General features: G+C 38.5%; 1 protein-coding gene across 1 annotated transcript in view; it reads right to left on the minus strand.

The window, feature by feature from the left end:
- LOC109545560 (patched domain-containing protein 3) overlaps window positions 1–1,981 on the minus strand; it is a gene marked incomplete in the record, with an annotated part of 32,066 nt that overhangs the window by 16,555 nt on the left and 13,530 nt on the right.

A 1,981-nucleotide genomic window follows, 5' to 3' on the forward strand; every position in this document is an offset into this window, starting at 1 on the left:
TCACGATCTTTAGCCGACGATTTCTTCCTTATTATTGACCCAAACACTTTATAAATGCATATTTGTGACCTTCTTGCGTCGAAAGGAATCGATTGAACTCAAAAACCCGCATGTAAAATTTTCATTTTTGGAGGAAATTTTCCCAGGGTGAAGAAGATTTATTGCGCTTTTTCAGCTTTGTATTATATTATTCATACCGACTTTTTTGGTTGAAATCGTCCACTTGTGGAATGAAATCATTGGGAATTAAACATAATTAAAACCCATACGTATGTATGTATTGCTATGTTTACATTTATTTATTTATTTATTTCTGGTCGTACAAAAAATCTTACACAAATAGTTATTACATTCACAAATGACTGTTTGCATTTTTTGGGTAAAACTCTAAATCGAGAATACCGAACCAGAGACCGTTTCAGTTTCCCTTGTAACGTCTGGAGGTATTTGTATTGAGCAATTCGGGTCTTGAACGGTAACTTCCACTCAGATTACATTATCACCCAACAAGTGAAAATCTACTAGATCTTATTCTATAATTGTACCGTGATTTATATCGTCAACAGTTGCTTATTAGCTTATAAAATAACTAGGCAGCCTTTTTAGTGATCTTAATACTAGAATCTAAACTAAAAAAATGTACAAAGTTAAAAAGAAACTTTACAGCTTGATTTCCCTTAGTCGAAAATGTATAGGTAATTTCCACTTTCATTAACTCTAAAAATCTTTGCACTATTTCACAAACATTAGGGAAAGCGAGATTCCTTTAAAAATCTCGGATGTAAAACATTGTGGTAGGAGCTGGACCTAACTAGGGCCGCATTGGGAAGGAAATTTCCGTGCTCAGTAGGAGAATACCTCCATCTTTGGTGCTGCTGTCTCCGATCCTCCGTGTTATACCCTCCATTATACCTCTCCAAGACTTCTTCGTCCCTCGGCCGGTACAGCTCGGTACCATATATGTCGATATGGCGCGGTCTGTACTGATTCAAGTGGAAATCTGAGCCCCTTCTCCATGACTCTCCGTACTGCCTCCCCACGTCCTTCGGAGGCATTTCCCCCCGGGGCTTCTTGTTGGAATGCGTAGAAGACTGGCTGGAATTCTCCTCGGAAGTTCCCAGCCCCAAGTCCTTCTCCATCTCCCCGAAACCTTTGATCGGTTTTTTCAGGTAATCAACCGGCATCAAGTCGGAGGGTTTCAGGTTGCTTCCGTTGAGCGTGAAGCGCGGATGAGGGATACAGTAGGGATGAGGCAGAGATTTTTCGATGCTTGATATTTTTACGTCGTCGTCCTGCGCCGGGCTGCTGCAGGAGCCCGGCCCGAAGAGGGACAGTAGAACCGGTAACAGGAAGAGCCCATGCATGGCGCCAAGGAACACCACCAGGAAGATCATTTTGAAGAAAACGGCGAAGATGTAGTTGTTGGCTAAGATGAGCGCAAGCACTCCTAGAATGGTGCTCACTGATCCTGAAATGCAAACAAATATCGTCTTTAGCCCGGCCTGATTACTGAAAAATGGGGATAGTGGTGACCCCATAGCCATTTCAAAATTTTGTTGATAAAAATTGTCATTGTATTGAAAGTAAGTTGACTTTACACATATTGTTAAAAGTTCAATAATGGTGTTAATGCTTAGTTGTATGCGTTCTTTAAGATTGGTGTCATTTTGTAATTTTTGTTTGATGATATTTAAAGTTTTATCAACAGGAACGTTAATGTTCAGAATTTTTAATATAGGAAGTTGTGTTATTTATTAGGGGATTTAAAATGTTTAAAAGATATTTGGCTAAGGGATGTGTAGGTGAATTTATACTACTAACTATTGGTCGTAAAGGAATATGAACTTTATGAATTTTTGGAACTCCGTAAAAATGTGGTGTTTTACTATTGTGTGGTGTTAATTTTGATCTAACTTAATCTGTGAATTCATGTTTAAATTTTTTTAAAGTGTTATAAATTTGTCTTTCAAAACGTTCTGTT

Source organism: Dendroctonus ponderosae, unplaced genomic scaffold (genome assembly GCF_020466585.1).
Source record: "Dendroctonus ponderosae isolate FM_Combo_2020 unplaced genomic scaffold, Dpon_F_20191213v2 Dpon_F_20191213_5, whole genome shotgun sequence".
Classification (NCBI taxonomy): domain Eukaryota; kingdom Metazoa; phylum Arthropoda; class Insecta; order Coleoptera; family Curculionidae; genus Dendroctonus; species Dendroctonus ponderosae.